The sequence below is a fragment of the Podarcis erhardii genome, assembly GCF_964252035.2.
Source record: "Podarcis erhardii genome assembly, chromosome: 5".
Lineage (NCBI taxonomy): Eukaryota > Metazoa > Chordata > Lepidosauria > Squamata > Lacertidae > Podarcis > Podarcis erhardii.
Genome location: NC_138509.1, coordinates 60,672,569 through 60,697,111, shown reverse-complemented (window position 1 = coordinate 60,697,111; position 24,543 = coordinate 60,672,569). Strand labels below are relative to the sequence as shown.

The following is a 24,543-nucleotide window of genomic DNA, read 5'->3' as shown; positions in this document are numbered from 1 at the left end:
CTTAAGTGGATGAATCACTAGAAGGCAGTGATGCACTCACTGCGTCACCAACACTGGCACACAGTTGCATGTCCTTTAGCTCAGTCTAGAGGATCTCTTAACGTGCTACAGAGTCCTTGGGGCAAGTGGGGCTGTATGGCTAAGGACATAAGTAAACAGACATTGTTGCAGCTTATTTTGAATTCCTTGAGAGCTAAATCAGGCTGGAAACACATTTACAGAATTGGCAAGCTAAGGCAAGATATTTCTTACTGAAAAATGGATACAATAAGCCATAAGCAATAAGCATGACATTCCTCTCCATTTGCTTCTTCCCTCTCACATCAATCTAGAAGGTAGATTGAGATACCTGAGACACTGGAGCAATTGGACAACTCATTCAAAAATAAAAAAGCCAGCAATTACTTTTTATAGATATCTATTAGCAATACACACGTTCAATACGCAGACGGTAAGAGATGATTGGAATAAAGAATTGGAACTTTCATTATTACCCAGAAAGTGGGTATTAGCTTCAATACCTAAGGTGTCATTAGATTTAAAACTAAGACTAATACAACAGAAAATAATATTTAGAGTTTATTGGATTCCTTTACAATTGTATAAAAAAGGGTTAGCTAAGATAGCTCAGTGTTGGAGATATGGCAAGGACAATGCTTCTCTGAAACACATGTTTGTACAGTGTTCTTTACTTAACAAGTTTTGGGAGAAAGTGTTGGACTGTGTAACTATGACTGTGCAGAAAAAGTTAAAATGTTTCAGCAGAGAATATTTTATTGAACTACAGTATATACATGCAGTATGGAAATTATCAATGGGACAACGGAAATGGAGTTTCCATGTCCTAATGGTGGCCAAGAGATTGATATTGAGGAATTGGAAAAATAAAAATATGATACCCTTCAATCAATGGACTGATGATAGGATATCACTGGTAATTTATGAATGGACTGTTTATAGGCACAGACACTGTATGGATAAATATGATAACATTTGGAATGAGTTTATACAAAATGTAGTAGGCTATTTACATAATCACTAGGACAATAACACTATACCAATTTATACACGAATGTATGGGAATATTGTATATTGTTTCTTTTTTTTGCATATTTTCGCTTTTATATGTAACTGTGTTGTTGTTCTTCCCTCTCTCATGTTTCCTTCTTTTTTTCTGTATCACTTTATTTCTTTTAACTGAAATCACCTTAATAAAATATAATTTAAAAAAAAAATCTAGAAGGAAGGGAACTACAATAATACTTTGGAATGGAATATTACGTAACACCCCTGAAGAGAATGACCCAGGCAAACAAAGACTGCATGCCTGAAATTTGCTCTAATTAATTAATTTCTCTGTAAACCACTCAGAAGAACCTCAATTATTTCAACACCTTCCTAATACTGCCTGAAGGCAGCTTACGCAAGCTCACATCCCCCCATTAGCTGTCTGAACAATCATCCATCTCACAAAGAACCAACTAATCTCTGACACATCCTCCCCCTCAATCTGAGCTCCTTTCCCAGAAAAAAAAAATTCAATTGCTGTTTATAGTCTTCCACTCCTCTCTCACCACAGCTATCCCTAAACATTAAAAATTATGTATCACAAAGACTGAAGTATCACAGTGAAACAGAAGTTTAAAACAAACAATTCTCTTGTGTTCTGATTTGGTAGCTTCTCTTGGAAGGCTATTATTTTCTTCTAAATTTCCTAAAATAATAATAAAAAAACCCACACAAACATTTGTCAAATAATTAAGCCTGTGCAATCAAATGTTCCAGGGGTTACTTATTTCTATGTAATATTTGCAAATATATTTTATAACATGTGTTTCATGCTGTTTCTTTTTCTGAAAACCAGCAAAACAACAAACATCTGGAAATGGTAGAGAGCTGCCTGGCTGATCACTGCTTTGTTGGTTCATTTAAACATTATTCTAGCCACATAGGAGCCACCAACAGAAAAAGTAGGTCCACTGGAGAGAGCGGATGACATTTCAAGCACTGTTACTGTATGTTGAACCTGAATGTAAATTTATCTCCAAGCCCATGAAGGCTAATATTTGAACCAAAGCTATGTTTTTAAAGGCCTCTCACAACATTTTATTGCGTTGCATTGGCCAGGTTTGTGTGTTCCTAAAAGCGCCCAGAAACTGGTAATTTTATTTATTCATTTATATCATGTCTCTCTTTCCCAGACCTCAAGATGACATACATGCCTTACCTCCCAGTTTTACCCCCACAATAGCTATGAGAGGTAGGTGTGACTGAGAGGCAGTGACTGGCTTAAGGTCACCCAGGGTGCTTCCTGGCTGAGTGGAGATATCCTCAGTGCAAGTGCCCCAAATTTTTCAAAACAACATGACATTGGATCCTGTTCCCAAGGACCAGCGTAGCTGAGTGGGTTGCTACTGAAAGGTGGAAAACCAGAAGTCCTACTTTGTGCATGGAACCTGTCAGCACCCAGCCCTTTGACTTGGGGCCAATGTGGGTCACACCTTGCTAAGTGCCTTAAAATAGAGTCAGCGTTGGGTAGGGTGAGATTTGCAGGTATGATATAAATTCCCTCAGCTGACAAGGTAAATGGAAGAATGGTCATGGAGAGAAAAAGAATAGTGGAAGTTGAGTAAAAAAAGAAAAGAAGTATATTCCTGAATGAGGGATGGGGAAGCTGTTGCCCTCCATGTCTTATTGGACTCCATCATTAATCCCAGGCTGTATGGCCAATGGCCAGGGATGGAGTCCAGGAATACCTGAAGAATTAACAGGTTCTCTCCATCCCTGCTCTAATTGAAGGAAATTTCCTTATCCGTGTTTATGTGGCTCAGCCACTATAAAAACTGGGGGCTGAACCTGGCTGCTTTCCACCTGTCACCTGAGTATGGATGGAACCCAGCGGGGGGGGGGGGGGAGAGACATCTGCAAAGAAAAGCAAAAGCTGGCAGTTCCTTATCTGGAGAATAACAAGAGACTAGTGCAGCATGTCTTAATTAACAAGAACCGATGGTCTCAGAGCAAAACAGATGGTACTTCCTCCATCTCCCGTAAAAGAGGCAAAAGGAGAAATAATTGTAGTAATCAGATCTTGCAGTTCATATGGGAATTGCTATTAAAGTCTCTCACATGAAGGGGAAGGGCCATACCACACCTGTGCCCACTCGACCGCTTCGGTCGGCAGAATTTGCACTACTACAGGTGCCACGTAACACCCGGTCCACATTTGTAAGAATTCAACTGTTTAGTGTGGCAGCATCTGCACTCTGGAACACCCTGCCTATTGTATGGAAGCTTTTGTGTCATATGAGAAATCAAATCAGTTGTTCTCTATACGCAGGACCTTTCAATGCATTTGTCATTTTAATGGCTACTTCACAGGACAACATTAATTGAGGGAATATTTGCTTTCCATGGTAATTTAAAAATGTGACCGTATTTTTCAATACACGTTGTGATTAGAGACTGTCTGAAATGAATCTGTTTGATGCACAAATGACAACAGCATTGCCTTCTCACATATCTGATACAATCATGAGCGATCACACACACACACTCTAATTTGTGCTTGCATGTATGGAGGGCTGACAGCATCCTAAGGATTTTATTCTAAGGGTGTAAGATGATGAGTAATAGGAGCTATTTGCAATGGATGTTTCAAGACTTTGTTGTTTGCAGTTTTCAGCTCTGGTTTTCAGGAATCAGGCTAATGGGAGATTTAGAGGGGGACACCTTTGGGCTCTTTAATCCTGACCTCCAGACTTTTCTTTCTGCTGCTGAGAGGACAAATAAGCATTCATTCCTCCAATCCCACTCCTTTCTGACAAACAGGGGTTTAGCAATAAGTTCTGGCCAGACTTACATTTTATGAAAATGTGATGTAAGACAAAACTTTGGTGATTTGTAGCATGTCTCAGTTAAGTTAACCTGTCTACCTGAACCCCTCCTGCTCTTCGGGTTCACCAAAATCCACGGAAATTTGGAACGGTAGTTCGTTTTGAACAAGGATTCTCCCCATGCTGACAAAAATGGGTAATGACATGGTCTTATCAGGCCTTCAAATGTGAAAATCCTGGATTTGTAATTCAATCATGTGTTACTGGTTTTGTGCTAGCTACTTCTAATACCTTAAGTCTACTGTCCCCCAACTGCCTAGAAGTATATGCTATTTATTCTCTTCCTTTATGCTTCCCACAATCTACACTGTATGCTGAACAGATTCTTCTTTATCTAAGAAGTATCTGATGCATATACTGAGTCACTCTTCTGCTTTATGAGATTCTGATCAAGAGATATAGCCTGTCTGGATAAAGCAGATGCCATTTTGCGTAAACCAAGCTGTTAGAAGGATGCTGTGTGGAGTAATGCTGGAGGTGAAGTTTGAATGGGGCATTTGGAATATGAATTCCACTCATTCAAAAGGCTGGAGAGGCCCACACCTTTGAATGCGATGTACTGGGAGTTGCCCACCACTGTTACTTCTGCCAGCTAGTCTTCCCTCCCATGTCCACTCCAACTCTCTTTCCCCCAAATCCACCCCTCCATTGTTGTTGCAGAGAGATGCACTGCTAGCAGCAAGGTCTGTCTGTCGGTCTGTTTCTCCCCCCCCCTCCTTTTCTGGAAACTAGAATGGTGCAACAGCAGCATCCCACTATGGACCTGGTACTACTGCATTGACATATTAACTGCAGGACTAAGGAGGGAATAACTGAAAACCTCTGTGTGTCTTTTACCAAAATTGTTACAGAACAACAGCTCTGAACTGGGAGGGGAAACTTTCGATTGACTCACAGTTGGGCATTCTGAACTTCAGCTAATCGTGAGTTGGACATGCAGTTCTTTAGTGGACACCAGGCTTCAAGTAGGGAGGAGGCCCATATATCTACCCTAAGCAGAGATGAATGACTATGGTGACATGCATCTTTCTGGAGGCACCTGCCTGCAGTAGAATGTATAGATGTAAAATTCAAACTAAAGAATGGCTCTCTGCCTAAGTATGAATACAGTCAATTGGGAATTATACCTTGCATACATTTTGCTTGCCCATCTCTGCTTCCATAAAGGTTGAACCCTAGAAGGCTTAGGTTGAGAGCCTCTGTTCCAAAGGAAGAAGTCTTGGTTTGGTAAGCTCTTCCCAATAATAATACTAGTTTCTATAAGAAAGCATTACAGCAACTCAGCCCTATTAACAAACTATTCCTTCTGCCTCCTCTATTCCTAAAAAAAATCACAGCAATTAACTATACGCATTATATTATCATTTTAGGAGTACATCTCAAGTCTGATAATTGTGATAGGGTTGCCATATTTCAAAAATTAAAATTCCTGACACCCGCAAAGTTGTCTTTTAGGAAAGTACAAATATGGGGGGGGGGGGTTGGGGGGGTTGGGGGGGAGTAACCTAACCCCAAAATAGTGAGTTTAAGCTTTTTGAGCTGTTTCCACTGCTTTTTCCACCACGTTGCCATACATCCGGGTTTTCTCTGACCTTTTGCCCCCTGACATATGGCAAGCCTAAATTGTGAGAAGGAATACAAGCATGTTAGCATTTAAAGGGGCTAAAAAGGCAGCGCAATAATGAGCTTAGCTCATAAGAGACAGCATCTCTCCCCGCCCCCTGCTCCCCAACTCATTTATTCTAAATTCCCCTGAGTAGATTCATCGACAGAGCAAGACATCCCAGAAGAGAAGTATTAGATAAAGGACATAAAACCCCTCTTTTGGAAATTGTTTTGAATTCAAATGGTACTGTGAGAAGCTGTAAACACAAAGCTTAAATGTTGAAGTGCTCCAGTAATATACAGAATAGGAGCAAATAAATTGGGCTGCCAACAGGGTTTTCTGGTCCTGGTATACCATGGCCTCCATCCCTTAGGACACGTGCATGCACACTGGAGATTACAAGTTATTAGAAATCTAGCAACAACTACTCTATGCCCCAAAGGAATATAGTCCTTTCATCCTCTGTTTATGTTGCTGTGAACATGCAAGAGCCCTCTGTCTCCCACCAGGCTTTTCTTTCCCTTGATGCATTTACAACAAAGGAGAAAGAAGACCAGCTTTTTAACTGTCTCCTTTGGCATCTGGCAGGGATGGAAAAATGGTGTGTGTGTGTGTGTGTGAGTGTGTGAGAGAGTGAGAGAGAGAGAGAGAGAGAGAGAGAGAGAGAGAATTCCTTGCCTCTTCTCGCATCACAACTTGCTCAGTACCTATATACTACTATTACACCATGGTTGGAGTTATGTGAGCGCACTTCAGGCTCATGTGCTCCTTTCAACTCTGTTTAGTGCAAACCATAGTTTGCAACTGCATTCAGACTGGCAAACTACGGCTTTGTGTGGTTGGAATTGAGCCTACTGTCATATCCCTTACCTTGCTAGTGGTATCATAGCCTCTGGGAGGTTCTCCATGAGAGAATGTGGCTTTGGGGCTAGAAAAGGTTCCCCAACGCATGTGTTAGGGATAGAGATATCTGGGTTGCTATTTCCTGTTTGGGCATGATGCTTTAGTGGTTTAATATTCCTCTGGTCTGCAGATGTAAGAGTGGAACTGAAAAACCAGGGGAAGTATGGGTGCATGGAGCAGATCAGTGAAGTGAGCCAAGCAAGACACTACAAATAAGAGGTAGTTCTTCTTTCTGTCTGCCTCACAAACACACACACACACACACACACACACACACACACACACACACACACAGGAGCATGTCAAATGCAAACATGCCACTGCAGACTGTTAACTCCAGAGAAGTGGGTTCCAACAGAGAAGTTTCAATCTGCTAAATAGGCATGAGTTGTCATTCCTGCACCTAATTAATGAACAGTTTAAAATGGGAACTTTGAAATCTCATAGGCTAATGATACATAACTGATTCACATCAAACCTGCTAAAGTCACACTCTTTTAATATACTTGGTTTCTCTGCAAATATTATTTAAACCAACCAAGGGAGAAATTTCAGATATATTTTGTGTGGGCATGCAGCAGCCACTTAACCTTAACTGAGAAGTTTTTAAACTGCTTTAACTCCATCATTCCTGAGACTTTTCTGAAATTTAATCAAATTATACCCCTCATGAGGTAGATTCTCTATGCCACATGTCTTACTGTTAGGACAGTCAGTCTCACTTATGAGGAATAGAATTTTCAGGCTTTATAAAAATAGAATGCTTGGAGGGAGAAAGTCACTCACCTTAATTATTGTGTCACTCCTGCAGTTCTGAAATATAGAATATGCAAGAAAACTCCTGATTTCTTATCTACTCTCAGTTGGCCCTGCTCGGAGGGATTTGTGTGGCTCATGCTCAGGACTTTGAGTTAAACCCCTGCAAATGCCATCCTGGCAGCCGAGGAGAGGGGCTCTGGGCAAAGAGAGTTCAAGATTCAGTAGGTAATTTTGTGATAGCATTGGACACTTTGCACGATAATGGATTTTCTACATGAATCCTGGAAGAAGGTAGGATGAAAGTGCCAGGCTCCAGTGTTGCTTATCTGGGTTCCCTTGTTGCGCTGGGACACCAGGAAGCATCCCAAGTTGCCTAGGTGTTGAACCTGGCCCAGCCTACAGCATGTAAAGAGAACATATCTGAAAAGAATGTACATTCCTTTCCCCATAATTTCAGGATGAACCATTTTCAAGGTAAAAAACAACCCATACAAATATTTACAGAGATAAATTTCTTCCTGCATCTTTATGCAGGGTGTCAATATATGCTTGTACTGTTATACATAGGAAGAGAATTTTGACCTCTGAGTGTATATATGAAATAAACTTACTTTGGCGATTGATTTTTGGCTACTATATTGCATGCACTTCAAATACTTGTGTGCATTTTTAAGAATGTGTGACTATGGTCATGATACAAAGGCACACATTGAAACAAACTGAATTTATTTCCATTTAATGATCCTGGACTCAGCATTTCTGATGCATGCAAATCTCTGGACATGGATAAGTTATCACATTCTCTTATTTGCACTCCATACATTATGGGGTGATTTTAGCATATGCAGATAACTTTCCATCGGTCACAAAAAAGCTTTTTAAAAACCCATCTAAGCTTGTGGCTATTGCCACATGTAGAAATGCACTATCAGTCATAATTCGTCTGTGGGTCAGTAATGCTGCATCACTAGAAAATCCCACAAACAGTTAAAAGAAACATGCATGTTTAAAATAACACTGAAGCTGTAAGATACCAGAAAATGGAGATAAATATAAACATACTGCAAAGAAAGATAAGATAACATGAAAATAAAGGATTAAGCTCAGGAGTACTTTGAGGCTTTCTAAAGCTACTGGCAGAAATTCTGATCTGATATACTTAAATACCCCCCTCCCTGAAGTCTTAATGTAGCAGCCAAAGTGAAAACAGGCAGTTTCAATTATAAGTAGCACAAAAAAGCAACACAGCACACCCACTTCCACCTTATCTAATATGAAGAAACTAATTGTGCACATTTAATCTGTAGAGGTCTCATTTCCCATATAGCTCTTCACAAGGAACTCCCCAGATAGGAAGCTGCTGTAGAATGGAAGAATACAGCCTATTGCATATGCAAATATATGTGTGAATTTGCAGGGGAAGGGTGGGAAGATTTGCAGCTGAGCAGGTTAATGATAAAACTGCTTGCATTATTTTTCACCAAAGCCATGCAGCTGAACATGCCAGGAAGCTTGAAGGACAGACAGGGGGAAGGGGAGATTAAAAAGAACAAAGAGATTTTGGCTTCTTAAAATGTTTCTGGCCCGCCTGATAGCAGCACCCGTTGCAAAGCCAGGTGCTGCAGTGCGAGTCTTGAATTTATGTCTCCTTAAAAAAGAAGAAGAAAAATCCAAGCTGCCACTCTCAACCATTTGGGAAAACAGATACGGGGAGACAGTAAACCACAGGAGGGAGAGAAGAGGTCATTCCTCCGACTGGGCTTTGGGATCTGAATTAGAGAGTTCTCCACATTGTTGGAGGGGCAGAAAAGAATGAGGACTGCATGAAGCAAACAGGAAAATAATAATAAAAAAGAGGAGGCTAAAAATCTGCAGAAACAGCAGGCACCCCTTCATTTTCCTTCCTTTTTTTCTCCTTCCCATTTCTTAAGACGCGACTAAGCACTTTGAAAAGGCTTTTTGTCAAGAACCTCTGTGCAGATGGCTTCTGATCCCCTTCGGAGGCACTGTGGTTCTTAATACAGCTGTCACTTACACTCCTTGCTGCTCTAACAAAAAATAAAGGGGGGGGGATAATACTAATAAATTTCTGCCTAACAGAGCGCACTGCCACTGACAGCCACCCACTGGGGATGTGGGCCTGCCTCGGACACCCTGCTGGCTCCAAGAGAGGCCCAAGGCTTTAAACTGCTTTCACGCCACATTAACACCCTGCCTGGCAGAGGTAGAGTAGAAGAATCCAGTGCTGCCTGTCTGATCCCCAAAGCTACCAGGAATAGGAACAGGCTGCTTGCATCTCTTACCCATCCTCCTCTCTTTGTGGAAGTGGCAACGAACAATAGGTTTCACTCAATGCAAATGTGGAAAGGAGCTGGGAGAGAGAATCACCTTAAACTCCCCTTTTGTGATCTCAAGCAGATAATAGTGAAAGCCAAGGCCCATCTGTGGATGCTGAGCAGACTTTGTCCCAGTTCTGCAGGCTCATCTATCTATAAGCCTACTTTAGAATCCCCAAGTTTTAATGCATCTTTAAGGAGTGTCGTTGCGTTACTTCTCTCTTACTTTACCTTCCCCTTCTTGCACTTCCCAGCTGTTTGCACCAAAAGCCATATCTAATTTAAAATGTAAAACATTATTTAGATCTTGCTTCAATGAACATTTTTTACGGTATTCTAATACTCTAAAATTCTCATGCATGAGCCCACAGACAGAAGCACACAGCTAGCTCACTGCTGTAAATATGTGTGCCAGATCCCTCTTTTCATCATATTGGGCTCTCCTCTGTTTACTACACCTCCAAAGTACAATATGGAGCCAATGCAGACTGTATTTTTTCCAGCCTATCTTTATGTGGGGACACAATACAAAATTCTGTTATACTGGATACTTTTTAGAACAGTTATTTTATAATCAAACAGCCACATGGCAGCCATGTTATGGTGGTGCCTCCAGTATTCATTCAAGATTCAAATGTGCCCACACTTAAAAAGCTGGTGTGGTTCATCAGTTGGTGAACACTGATCTAAGGAGTTAACGTGGGAAAAATGTCAGGGGGGGGCTGGTGCACAGTCCCATTTGTGTGCGCGAGCACCACACACACATGGAGAGTATCTGATCTGCTTTCACTTTTTTCCCATTCAACACTTTGGTCTCTAGGGCCATATTTATAATTACTCAATAGAAACATAATGCCAAACCATGCATAGACAGGCTACAGTTTGCACTTTAAATCATGGTTTCAGATTCTGGTTTGACAGCAAATCACGGTTTGTCAACTTGAACATAATACCAACCAGTTGCCTGGGTGTGATGTCTGCATTGAGACTCTGTAATAAATTCTCATCCACAGCTAATGCAATCAAGTTTCAAATGCAAAGCCCTCAATTTTCAATCTTTTACATTTTTAACCAGGAAATAAAAGCCTTGGTTGAAATGCAATGTGGTATTATTGGAAGTTCAGTTTTCTTAAAAAAAAAACACAACCCAATAGAATTCTAAATAATACAGTCCATCTGAAGACTTGAGTACAATCTTAAAACTGTCTATCAAATTATGAAAATGCACAAATATAATGACAGAACTCTTTGTCTCATTCAAACCCAAATTGGCTATTGAGTTTTTACTGAATTTCAAAAAGCCACTAGTTAACTGCTAGTCCATTACATATTAAAAACAAGTTTTGCAATGGTTTACATGAGCCAGATAGGCTTTTGCCAAGCAAGAGAGCTATGATTGTGTCTTGTGAGCTGACAATGAATGGGCCCAACTGTAGCAGTCTTATAAGCAGGACAAAGTGGCCCATTAGCATGTAATAAACCTAGGTAATATTAAGGAAGATGCTGTGTAAATGTACCTCAATTTTTCAAATAAAACAGTATTTTTAAAAGGAGAAGCAAATTTAAAATGGAAAGTCTCATTTAGATTCATTCCATTTAAGGATCGTAATTCCCAATTTAACTTTCTCTTCTGTAATAAAAGCATTGGTAGAGCAAGATACAATTATTGTTATTCTAAACTTCTCTCATTTGGTACCTCCTCCAATAACTTATAGTAACATATAGTTAAGCCACCACTAACTCTTTGATTGAGCCCAGATATAAGAAACTTGTTACGCTCCAAACAACATTTCTTTTAGGGAAGGAAACAGATTCCCCACCTCTCATCTAGCCTGTAAAAAAAGTCTTCACATTTACATTAACATCTATGTCTGTTTCACATTAAGATTGCACTCCTCAACTGTAACAATGCTCTTTCTAGTGTGAGCTGAAGGCAGCCCTGTTTAGGGAAGCTTTTAATGTTTGATGTACTACAGTATTTTAATATTTTTTTGGAAGCCGCCCAGAGTGGCTGGGGAAGCCCAGCCAGATGGGCGGGGTATAAATAATAAATTATTATTATTAATATTATTTATCCAGAACTCAAACAGGAAAATAGGTTTACTCAAAGAGAGTATCAGGATTGCGTTTATGGGAGAAACTAAGGGCCAACCTGCTTGAAGCTGGCCTAGGTCAGGACCTCCTCCTAATCTGCAATATCTGTCCCTACCCTACTCCTTAAAGAATGTCTTGATAGACATCGTTTCATTGGGATCCAAAACTGAACCTGCTGAAAACTAGATCTAATCTTTATTTATTCCTAACAAGAATAGAATCAAATCCTTTTATATCAGAGTCTTTATTAAACCCAAACCGGAAAGGCATGTTTGGTAAAACAACAATATTGATAAAATGCTAATAGCTGACCCTCAGCAAAATAAGCGGGGGGGGGGGCATCTGTGAAGATTTGTATAGTTTTGGAATCTGTGCAGGCTTCTGTATTTGTCTTCAAGGACTTGGAAGCAGAAAGCAAGATGGAGGCTTGAGGCATTAAGGCTGTAGCAGATTATAAGGGTAGAGGATAGTGGGGGAAGAAGAACAATATTTATATTATATATATATTAGTTACAGTGGTATCTCGGGTTAAGAACTTAATTCGTTCCAGAGGTCCGTTCTTAACCTGAAACTGTTCTTAACCTGAAGCACCACTTTAGCTAATGGGGCCTCCCGCTGCCGCCGCACGATTTCTGTTCTCATCCTAAAGCAAAGTTCTTAACCCCAGGTACTATTTCTGGGTTAGCGGAGTCTGTAACCTGAAGCGTCTGTAACCCAAGGTACCACTGTACTTATTTGTTTGGAGCATTTGTGCCCCGCTCTTCAACCACAAAGGCTCCCAGAGCAGTTTACATGCAATCAAAACAAGACAGTCCCTATCTGCTGGGTTAAAATCTAAAATAGCACACAAGGGGGGAAAAGACAGGTGCAGAAAAGAGTGCAGAAATGTTGTAGATCTCAGCTAATCTCATGCTACAGTCGCCAACATGGTACTTTCCAGATGTTGTTGGACTTCAACTCCCACCAGCCTTAGCCATCTTGAGGGCACCATAACCTTGCAAGCTATTGAGTCTGCTCTTGAAAACTTTTCTGACTTACTTTCAAGGTGAGCAAGTTCCTTCAGAGAAGGGGTGGGGAATCCATGCTGCAGGGCTATAGCTCTCAACGTTCTTGTACGTTGGCCATGCTGGATGAGGCTAGTGAGAGTTGGGAGTCTAATAACACCTGGAGGGCATCTGCTTGCAGCATCCCAGACAGTGCAGGTCTAACTGAGCTGTATCCTGGTAGCCAAACTCTAAAGTACATCACACCAAGACAGGAGACTAAGAATGGCTGGTGGAACGGGTGTAGCTGCTGCTGCTAACTGGCAGGAGAGGGGCAAGGCATCGGCAATGTCAGTGCTACAAGGTATATTGGTGGAGCCAATCCATCAGTTCCACTGGTGGTGTACCAACCATCTTGCTGCCTTCGCACCCCAACCAGTAAGTCCCTGCCAGGATGCTATTGCTTCTGCTCTGTCTGACAGACAGAAGGGATCTAGTACTGTAAGAGCGAGTGAGCAATTTTTAGGGCCATAGCTCAGTGGTAGATCATCTGCTTCATATGCAAAATGAAGTTTCAATCGTGACATCTCTGGGTAGGGCAGGGAATGCATCCTGTCTGAAACTCTGGGTAGTCAGGACTAACGAGTGTAGACAGTACTGACCAAATGGATCAATTCAGTATAAAGTTTCGTCCTATGTTTTCCCATATTGCTGTATCTTTCAGTCTGATTGTTTTACTGCCCTCCTTTTTCTGTTCAGCATGTTTAGCCATTTAGCATAAAGATTAAGAGAACTAGGGCTGATCTGATTCCCTTTTCACATTGAAAGCAGGAACTTTCAGGGTTGAGGGGGCTTTGCCCAACCCCCCTTTAATCCTACAGTTTTGTGGCAGTTCTTAACTCCCCTCTCTCCCTGCAATGCTGCTCTTTCTGTAGCATTTGTGTGTGCAGTTTCGTTCATCCACAAACAATTCTAGCTCATTGCGGATGTGATCCCACATTTTTGCTCTGCATCTAATCAGATTTCTGACTTCACTACGGGCAAATGAAGCCCATTTAAAACTACAGCAACACTTTCCAAACTAGTCACATGGACAAGCCTAGTCAATCAGGGGTTATTCAAATAATTAATTAAAACCCCATGTAAGAGATTTGAACTTTGTCTCCGCAAATAAGCAAGCACATGCTCTAACTTTCTCATCTAGCTCTCATGTTCGTGAAATGTGGTGGGTTAAGAGCATATCTTTGCCTGAATGAAGAGAGAACTTGTATAAATAAAACATGTTGCCAAACCTAACAATTATGCCCAGACTTTGAGCCTGATAGGAAAATGGATTGTTAAGATAGAATACTTTTATTTCAACCTTTTAATTAACAATGAGAGAAACGGCACTGAATATTTTGCCAGGTGTTTTGAAAGGATATGAGAAGTTAGCGTGGCAGCAATGCTAACTTCAGCATGAGAAAAGTACTGTAGTTTAAATGTGCATAATTACCATCCGTTCCGCCACTGGGCACATACAATGAATGTGAAGGAGTGAGTGACAGCTGCCTGGGATTAAGAGAGCGAGAGAAAAGAAAAGCCAACTGATCCCAGGTCCCTCCCCTTCGATAACCAGCAGCCACTAAATATATGAAGAGGAATGCATTTTGCAAGGCCCAGACCATCTTCACAGTGAATTTAATACCTGACAATCAAAAAGAGAAAACACAAGAATGACAGGCTGAAGTATGCCCACTCCCTCTCCTGAAAAAGGGGGGGGGGCAGGAAAAACACACACACCCTCCTCTGGCTCCTCTAACAAGTCAATTCAATAGGGAGATTTTTGGAATTCCTTCCTTTAACCCTACCCTAGGGAGAAGCATCACTTTTAAGGTCTTAGATAAATGCAGGTGAATCAATACCCTTCAAGGTAGAAAATGTATTTAACGAGAATCTCTTTCTCATTAACTCCACCCTCCTGGCAACTGAGCAGGAAGGGTAGGAGGAGAAACCAGAAAATACAATAAGTAAAGAAATGGAAACAGTTTAGAACAGATGATCCATAGAACAAATATGAAGGCCCTAAAGATTGCTTCCTTAGAAATTGTGTTGGAACTATTGCAAAAGGAAATGCAACAGGATAACTCTTGTCCCGTTATTAAAAAATACTCGTCTTATTTATCCCAAACAAGCTAAAAGAGACCAGCTGCATTAAGTAATATAGGATACCAAAGGTTCCAAAAGTAGCACGACAAGGAGACTGGATAGACCATGGCTCGGCCTCAAAATCACTTACATTAATCTTAATGCTGCAATTTGCTTTCATAGAGGATTAAAAGTGGTTTGTGTCTTAAGTTTGTTAAACGGAACACAGAAGCTTTTCAGAGAGCAACTCTGTCCCCAAGATCTCCTGGCTAAGAGGCCTAAGGAAGTAGAGGATGTAGAATACTAATGGAAACCTCTGCTGGTATAGATGCTTTGTTGATTGGAGTGGGGAGTGTGTGTCATGTAGAGAATGTGGGTGTATAGCTATATCACATTCTAAGCCTCTTTGTTTCCACAACATGCCCACAACAAGGGCACAACTTTACAACAGGTCCTCACTGCTTCCTGGCATGCTTACCCTAGAATGACAGAGCTCTGCATATGGTGCAGCTCAGGGTCTCTGTGTTTTGCAGTCTCCAAGCAAACAACCTGGATTACTTTGAAGTCTCCCAACATGGTTCCAATAGTAGAAAAGCTTATTTAAGGAGTGCCCAAAGTTTCAAGTTGCCTTAAGGTCCCTGACTAATCCAAAGAAAACATCAAATATGGATACATAGCAAGGGGGTGGGACAGAGCAGTTAAGGGTGGGAGATAACTGGGGATAAATGGGGTGTCCCATGTAGAATAAGCAATGGAGCAAATTGAACAATGTGGTCTCTTGAGAAGAACGAGTTAAATAATTGGGTTGCTAAGGGGAGGGAGTTCCTTGAGACAGGAAGTGAATTGATCAAGATGGAGTCCAGAGAAGGGAAGGAGTATTCTAAGAAAAATGGTGGCATGTTGATATGAAAATCCATGTTCCCTGCCACAGCACAATCAGGTAATCTTATGGGGCAATCGTGAGGAGCTGTATGTCCATATCCTATTTGGACTTGAATGCTGTCTGCAAAATCAAGGTGTTGTTCTGACAGAGTTATGCAGCAGGTGAAAACGTTCCTAACACTGTGCAGGTCTCATAAGTGATTCCACACCTGTCGCCCTGCTTTCTTTAGCGTCACTTTCCAAGATATTGGAACCTTACAGGAGGGACTGAGTAGGCTGCTTTCAAAATCTATTCCATCCTTTACTGATGCTGCTCAGTAATATTTTTTTTATACTTGTGTTGTGTAGAAGATAGGGATTCACTTCAAACTCAAGGCACCTTACAAACAAAAATATACCTTGCACAATAAAAAAAACAATTTTAATAATACATAAAGATAAGCTGGAAAATTGTAGTTCATTTGAGACAGCTACTGAAAGGAGGAAACTCATCAAAATGATGCAGCACATTTGCAGATAAGGCAGCCACATCAAGATTAGTCTTGCCATCTGTTATTAGGAGGATCCCTATGAATTTAGGAGGATTCTTGTTCTAATCCAGGCTGATCCACTGATTCATTCCTTTACCTTGTCAGACTACAATAAAACTGGAAACATGTCCTCCCCCCCCCCAATTCGGGATTTGTTATCACAATCAAGATGCCAGGGCTGCTATCTCAAGGTTGCTTATACCAGGTCCTATCTACATGAATAAGGAAATTCATGATGTTTCAGTGACTCTCCTTTTGCTTACTGTCGTGGGTCGTTTGCAGGTTGCTGTGCTGGTTCAAAATAACAAGCACAGTGTAATCTGCAGCACCCCCATTAGCTCAGGTCAGCAAGCGAGTCTGACCTCAAAGATTGTTCTTATCATACCTTCTTATAATAATTATTACTTTTATTCTTAAAGCAAAACAAATACAGAACCGAGCGCACATTTTCACACTACAGAGATGCTAGCCACCATTGACCCTTGATTACAATGATACTGTCTTGACTGGCCTGTAGCATAGCTCAATTAACCATTCTCTCCCTGTAGCCTATTTGTTTTCACAAAATTGGGGGAATGGAGCATTGCTGACCAATTCTGGCTTATTGCTGTTGTGGTTCTTTGTTGGTCTGGGAGAGCTCCTTATAGTTACTTCTTTAGGACTGATTTTAGGACCAGCTATGAGGTCCAAGACCTCAAACTTGCCCCTCTACCCCAACTTTAAAGGTTATAATTCTTCTCAAAGAATTATTTTCTCATGGTCTCTTTCCACCAAGTGGTTTTCCTTTCTAAGTTGCATTAGGTAGAAATATCTAATATATATATATAACATATATATTATATATTATATTTCATGCAGCTGGGGTCTGTTCTCAGTCACAGTGAATCAGATGTGAAAGATGAAGCTAAAATAGCACACAAAGTAATGTGTTAGTGCTCGGTGTCTGACAAATGGATCAGCAGTTTCTTTAAGAAGCGCCTTTTCTAATTTTATCTCCATAAACTACAAAGCAGCATTTGACTGCGCAAAAGAAGTAAAAAGAAGGTCAAGGATCCTAGGGGGAAAAAATGAAAGGGAAGACTGCATTGCCACAGGCAAGGAATGTTGGGCCCACACACGTCAGGGTGTTTCTTCAACCATATCAATGAACAGATAATCTTTGAAAAAGGCACTCTTGGCAGTACTGCCAAATTCCACCTCAGCTGATTTTTTTTTTAAGACTTGCATTTTTAGCTAAACAGGCCTTTTCTTCTCTTTATTTTTAAGTCAACAATTCATTTTAATATTTGCTGCTTGCAATAGCATATGAAGTATGGTTAAAAGCTACCAAAGCAATTTCCCACCACATCATAAATCTCTCTTGGCAGAGAATAGATCTCAGCAGCTTCTGAGTGATATTTATTTCCCTACCCATTTAGCCCTAGAAGGCTTACCAGTGTTCATGGGACTGCAACCTGTGCAACAACAAGATAAATCACGGGCTGCCACGTTTTCCTTAAATTTTGTAGAGTTTTCTTTTTTACTTATGGAACAAACCTGCTCAAAACACAACTGATCTGAGCCATAAAACATTAAACTTGTTTTGCTAGATGTGTGTTTCAAACACGCTAGTAGTTCTGGTACAAGCCTTCATAATGTAACAGTTGAACTTCAAAGGCTTAACCTATTCAGGGTTGCGCTCTTACTTTACTGCGAGTTTTATTCTCATACGAATTCAGGTAGCTTGAAACTGATATGTTGTTGTAGCTGGCTTCAGTGTGTTCACTTCCAAACATCATATTGCAGATCAGATCCTTTTCAGATTATTGTTCCTTTCACTGCCAACTGTACTGAGTTGTTTTCTCTTCTGTTTCTAGGTGGGTTATGCAGAAATAAAGAAGTATCTGATCACCAATTGGGTTAGCCATTTGGATTCTTGGCTTGCCAAATTTCAGCACTGTGGGACTATTGTGGAATAAACACAGTTTTGCTGGGGGCAGGCTTAATCTAAATTTGCCATTCATTAGCTTTTGAAGAGGATTAGGAGGAACAAAGAGTTTGTAATCTGTCATGTGAAGAGAGAAGCTTTGGTGTCACTCAACTCAGGATGATTTGTGGAATAAGATTCCATAGCAATAAGGAATAATTCAAGAGAGGCCAGATGTGGATTTCATTTCTCCTTGTCAATATGCTGCCAGGAGCTTCATGACTGCAATGAATGTTTTCTGGACCACAGATGCACAGCCCATGAACTGGGAATCAGATTTTCAGTGGTTTAAATCCTGGCAGAAAAAAGATCGATTTGAATCTTCTTTGCTCCAGTTCCTTTTCTACTGTCTCTGTGGACTTGTGAGTTAAAGGACAGAAATAATACTACTTGTCTCTAACAAAGTAAGAAAAATAAAATTCAAGCTGTCTTTAAATTCTGCCCAACTTCCTTACCAATGGCATTTGGCCTGATAAGCAGTATGGGAGGCCATACTGAATACTGCATTGTTCACCAGGCACATCCATAATATTACTTGGAGTCCTGGCGTAAAATGCCTTAAAAGTTTTTCCTCACCATAAAAAAACTATTTTGATGCACAAACTGTTAAAAAACTGAGCTCCTGAATCAGACTGAAGCCCTATAATTGTAAGGTTATGCAGTGAACAAAATCAATACATTTGGCTGAGAGTTTTGTTGCAAACAAAGGAAAAACAGACATAAGGTTTTCTATTGCGAGTTGAAGAAATATGGTTTCGTATTAGCACTTTTTCTCCTATATTATCTAAAAAAGACGAACTGCTGATTTTTTCCCCATAAGCAAAATTCAAGTCTACTTCATCACATTCACAAGAACAGTCATGGCTGTAGGTTATATATACATACATTCATTTTTCCCAACCTCCAACTCCCAAGAACCTCAGCCAGCAAGTCCAAAATAGAGCACTAGGAGGACGAGGCCTGACATATATGGTATATGAAAATATTTCAAGATCTTACACTTTCCATAGACCACCAGTCTGGCAAATACACGTTAAAACGTATGTACAGTACTGTATACTGGGGGAGTCAATATGGTGCTCTCCAGAAGTTGCTTATTAGGAAGTAATCCCCAGGTTATGTGGGGTAAGGCAGATCCCTGCTGCTGATCTAGGGCAGAGTTGGCTTCAGCAACTTGGTCAGAACTGTTGGTACCAGTCCAAATTCTGGAATGAATTCAGGACCATGGATAGCAATCTTGCAACTGAGGTAAGAGACAAGTTACTGTACTACCTTAACACCAGCTAACAGCTACTGTAGAGTTTTTATAGCCTGTCTTATAGACTGGCTAATACAGCTCTGGGACCCACCTCTTTTGTTGAATTTATAAAGTTCTGTTCCATTTGGAATGGTTTTACTTGTTTAATAATTGTATTGGTTTTATCTGTTCTTGTAAGCATACATAATATTGTTGTAACCCACTCTGGGATCTTACACCCACAGCTAATGGTGCATAGCTGATATGGATTGCTTCCAGTTCACCCCTTTTCTCTATCAGGCCCCTTTTTCTTTAATCTTCAGAAAGGTGAGTGAAATTCGAGAGAGATTTATAGATCCAGCTAGAATTGAGCCAGCTGGCCAGGGAAGTTTGCAAAATCACATGTACAAACTTTAGTATCAGGTTCCCATGGAAGAAAATCTATCTCTATTACCTCATGTTATCATTACAATCAGCTGATGAGGCCCTAATGGTGGTGGGATATGGTTAGTGGCTACTGGAGAGAAGGCCTTTTCTGTGGTGGTGCTCAGATACTATGGAAACACTTTCCCTCTGAGCTTAGGTGAACACGCATGTTAATGACATTTAGGTACCTTTTTAAAACTGATTCATGCACTCTGGCCTTTGCCAGGACTTGATTTCAGAATATTATAAATTTTAACATTGTCCTAGGTTTTCTTTTAATCCCGTATTTTAATGTTTTGAAATGTGTTTAATATTGCTATACACTTCCTCGAGACTTGATGAGGGAAGCAGTATAGAAAGTTTTAAAAATAAATAAATAAAAACAAAAACCATCCATTATGCTTTTACCACGTTGTATACAGGCACAATAGCTGGTAGTACAAATATAAACAAAAGTTTTCAAAGAATAATGCAGAAGTGTTGTTCAATTTTAATTCTTACTCTACACTTTTAATGTTATGAGCTTAAAGCTATTTATTTCACCCCTAATATTTAAACTGAAGTATACTTACTTGGAATAAAACCCTAGTAGAATCCATGATACTTACTACTGAGTAAACCTGTCTAAGATCGGGACAATAGATTGGATTTTTATTTTTTCTTGCCTAAGTGGTTTAGTGCCAGCTGTAATTTTAGCTACACATTGCCGAATTTCCTCTGGGAATTTCAGTGTTTTGCTTTATCTGTGCAGAAAAGGTACTAGGGAAGAATGTGTTTTAGCTGTCTGTATTCTGCAATGAACAAGGGACCATTGGAGGCCTGAGGGGTACGGGAAAGGAATGACAGGATCCTTTTAATTAGGTTGAAAACCAACTTGGTAAGAATAGCCTGTCTGTATTGGTAGCTCTAACTGACTGCTCTGAAGACAGAGTGTGCGGATCTGGTGGGGGGTAATTATTGTCTGTGACAATTTGACTGACAGGCTTGTCCCCTTGAGGAGACTCCAAAAATGCTGCTTTCTGGAAAACCATGAATGGAATAAATTCACTTTCTGAGGACTCCATTAAAGAAAGCACAGTGGAAGTTGGGCAACCTGCTAACAGTGGTGATGGGGTTACAGCTCTCTCAGACATCTAGTCTCTGAAAGGTGGCTCAGGTAGATTGGCAGGAGAGGCAAGAGAATGAGTTTAAGAAGCAAGAGTGATTCACTTTGGGAACAGGACAAAACAAAAAACCCTGGAATTGATAAAATTGCTTCCCTGTCCTTCCAATTTAATGTAACAGATAGATTTATTTTTATTATTATTATTGGTTTCTTTATAAAAAAAAACCTCAAAGTCACTTGCTTTGAGTAAAAATGACCTAAAATACAGTAATATGCATAAAAGAACAAATCTAACTCGACCTCACTAAAAATAAATAAATATTGCAGTAAAATTCCAAAGGCCTGGGTTTAGGCAGGTTCCAAGCCATCTTCATGAAACTGCTTATGCATTACTTTATGCATGATTTTCTGGAAATTAAACTGGACTGAGGCACAATTCATCGCTGAAGACACAGAATATGCATGTCTTGAAATACATGACTTTTGGAATAGCAATTCTCAACTTTTTAAAAAGGCAGCAACTACCTACTAAGGTAGAGACTGCAGGGGTAGGCAACCTAAGGCCTGTGGGCCGGATGTGGTCCAATCGCCTTCTCAATCTGGCCTGCGGAAGGTCTGGGAATCAGCGTGTTTTTACATGAGTAGAATGTGTCCTTTTATTTAAAATGCATCTCTGGGTTATTTGTGGGGCATAGGAATTCGTTCATTCTCTCCCCCCCCCCCAAAAAAAATATAGTCCGGCCCACCACATGGTCTGAGGGACGGTGGACCAGCCCACGGCTGAAAAAGGTTGCTGACCCCTGGTAAAGAGAAGCAGTGAAAGACAGCAGACAATAACAACAGGAAGACAGGTCAACCATTTGCCCCTCAGCCTTCATGGAGGGGGGAGTGCTTAGTCCATCACCTCTTGAGTCACTCGAGCATTCCACATCTGAGGGAGACAGTTTCCTATTAGGCAAACAGAACAGGTGACTAGCCTGCGCTGCACAGATCTGAAGTACAGTGCCACATGAGCCCCAGTTGTAGGTTGCTATCGCTTTCATTAACACTGTGGTTAGGTATAATAAATTCAATATGTGCAGCTAAAATATTCAAATTACCAGCAGTATCAGGCAACTTAGTCTAAAGCAGCACTCAGTATACACAAGGCTGTGTGTTAGCTAAGAGTTGGGGTGTGCGTGTGTGCTGTACTATATGAATGGCACTTTTTTTTCCAGAGGTTAAATGACAGCAGCTATCAATGTTGATTTGTTTTGCTTTCTGCTTCGCAAGATTTATACACCGCTTCATAAAATAAAATAAAAAAATCCAAGCAGTTTACACAATAGTATACAAATATTTTAAAAATGATAAATACAGAGTTTAAAAACAGCAGACAATACTGTGAAAAGATGCATAACATCAAGAGTTTTAAAAAGAAAATATGCACAATAAAATTACATGTCTGGCTAGGCTTGCCTAAGCAAAAAGGTTTTGAGCAGGCATAGAAAACAATACAATGAAGGTGCCCGCTGAATATTCACTGGCAGGGGTTTTCAGAAAATAGGTGCTGCCACATTAAAAAAATGATTTCTTACAAGTGTGGGACAAACATTATGTAGCACTTGTAAAAGATACAGGGTCGGAAAATTGTTTTTATGAGTGTCTGAAAACGGTGATCATACTCAAGATGGTGGCTCCACCTGGCACTGAAGGACAACAGATGGGCTGCAGCGATGCCCCTAAGTCCTTTGCATCAGAGTTTTTTAAAGGCTGATGCCTCCATTGCCTGTGCGCTGCTGAGAAGGGTGGGATGGCTAAATCAGTATGTCACACATCATTAACCAATATGAAAACAGGAGCCAGAGCAGGTGACAAACCTGATTAGCATAGATCTGGAAGTAAGTGTTTGCTTTTAAAAAATGGATAAAATCTGGCGGGTGTGTGTGTGTGTGTGTGTGTGTGTGATCCCAGCCTGTGTTTCAAAGCAAATTTAATAGTTTAGTAGGTATATTTAATGGGTCTAAAATTCAAAAGTATTGCACATGCTAGAAGGTGTTCACCTTATGACCTGAGGAGATGCCTTTTCAAATATTAAAGTTAGGCTAATTGGAGGCATACCGATCTAGGTGAAGCTTTCCGGCTTTTACTACCCACTGTCAAAATCACCAGGAAGTGCTTTCTTCCCAAAACTGGGCTGCTTGGCTCTTCATCTAGCAAATATCCAGTTCCCTAAGCCACTAAGTACAAACTCTACCTATAAATGAAATCCAATTATTCTTCCAAATGACATGCAGGGAAGAGGGTTTTACCACATGGCCCTATGGAACGACACCCCCCCCACCCTTTGCTACTGTCTTCTGTGCACTTTATGCTTTGAATTTGGTTGGTTGGGTGTGCTTTTTTATATTGCTGGCACCATTAAACAGGGATGCTGTTCTCAATTAAACCATCCCATTGCTTCCCTGAGCTTAATTAGGAGAAGGGCTGTTCAGTCTGGCACAAGCACTGTTTTCTTTTCAGTGAATGGCTCTAACAAGCTGTGGGTGCTGGTGTCTTCCTTTTTCCTCTTCCCCTTCCTTGCAAGCACCCCCTCCATCATCTTCACAAAAACCCCTGGCAAAAAAAGTTTGCAGAGTGAGTGCTTCCCCAAAGCTGCCAGAAAGTGAAACAAAGCCGCCCTTTAAAAGGTCTGTGCTTCAATGCAAAGAACTCTTAGAAATTGCGACCTTCACTGTACCACAGCACGGATAATCAAAGTTAAACACTGAAGAAAAGTTTAATAAGCCAGGAATAGAATAGGCTAGCAACACTGTAGGTCAGCTCTACCTTGAATATTAGCAAAGGAAAGTGTAGGGGCTCTTGTTTGTGTACATATATACAGATACAGACAAGCCATTAAATCTACTGATGAAAGGGGTGGGAGAGGATATCTCTCTGTTTCCACATTTCCAAATAAGAGTTTTGGAATTCAGATTCCAAGGAAAAAGTCCTTGCCGGCTTTACAGTACTGTACTCAAGTTATTTGTGTGTGTGTGTGTGTGTGAGAGAGAGAGAGAGAACTGGATGAAATGTAAAGAGAAGGCTGGAAAACTGAATTTGCAAATAAACAAAATTGAACTGATTGTTGCCATTTAAAACCCTACCCACATGCTCCCCTGGTTCCCTCAGCTGCTGCGAGTGACAGCTTATTTCACCTCCCACTCTCCTTAATCAGTTGGCAAGAGGCACAGATCATGCACAATTGGGCCATTTTGCCTGACAGCCTGTCAGACTGCTGCCTTAGGATTCTTTCTCCTTTTTACAGATCTTTCCTGCTGGCAGGTCTAGGATACCCTGCCACATGGCCTCCAGCTCTCCCTTTGCTCTAGTTCTTGTTCTGCAGCGGAATCTCCCAGGACACCCAAACCAGGCCCTATTGTGCAAAGACTTCCTCGCTCTTGCATCCAGGCTGGCTAATGTGCACTTGCCTTCTGCCGCCTCCACCCCTGCTCCTGTCTCATCAGTTATTAATTGCCTTTTCTCCAGGAGCATCTTCCCTTGGTATGCTCCGCCTTTAGCAATACGCATTCCCACAGGCCACACTTCCTGGCTTCAGACCTCTCTCTGCCAGGGGGCAATAAACCCTCCCTAACATGGCAACAGTTGTTAAGCATGGAGTGGCTTCTAGGTCTAATTCTAAGGTGATAACTACTGAAACCTAAAAACAAGACACAG

At 40.8% G+C, this 24,543-nt stretch overlaps 1 protein-coding gene and 1 long non-coding RNA gene across 2 annotated transcripts in view; both read right to left on the bottom strand.

The window, feature by feature from the left end:
- Positions 1-24,543, bottom strand: part of HS6ST1 (heparan sulfate 6-O-sulfotransferase 1) — a 186,515-nt gene that overhangs the window by 60,004 nt on the left and 101,968 nt on the right. The gene's annotated exons all lie outside the window — the stretch shown is intronic.
- LOC309343021 overlaps positions 1,229-24,543 on the bottom strand; it is a 60,021-nt gene continuing 36,706 nt past the window's right edge. The window contains exons 2-3 of the long non-coding RNA XR_014157077.1: positions 7,189-7,357; positions 1,229-1,714 (exon numbers count right to left, since the gene is read on the bottom strand). This is a non-coding gene — a long non-coding RNA (uncharacterized lncRNA). The remainder of the gene's footprint in view (positions 1,715-7,188; positions 7,358-24,543) is intronic.